Here is a 237-nt window from a genome sequence, read left to right on the forward strand (position 1 = left end):
GGGGGGGGCGGAGGTTGAGGAAACTGAGCCAGAGAATCTTAGAGCTGGAGAGAACTTTGGAACGTCCTGATTAAAGGCCCTTCTGGCTACGATGGAGAAACCAAGGCCCAGGGAGGGGAGGTAACTGCCAAGGTCAAATGTTGGGCGGTGCCCGGCAGCAGGAGCCAGGCATCTGGGGCTATGTCGGGACCGGAGGGACAGGTGGTGCGAGCTCCCCCAGGTCTGCGAGCTCAGTTC

Source organism: Bison bison, unplaced genomic scaffold (genome assembly GCF_000754665.1).
Source record: "Bison bison bison isolate TAMUID 2011002044 unplaced genomic scaffold, Bison_UMD1.0 scf7180017864471, whole genome shotgun sequence".
In the NCBI taxonomy this organism is placed as follows: domain Eukaryota; kingdom Metazoa; phylum Chordata; class Mammalia; order Artiodactyla; family Bovidae; genus Bison; species Bison bison.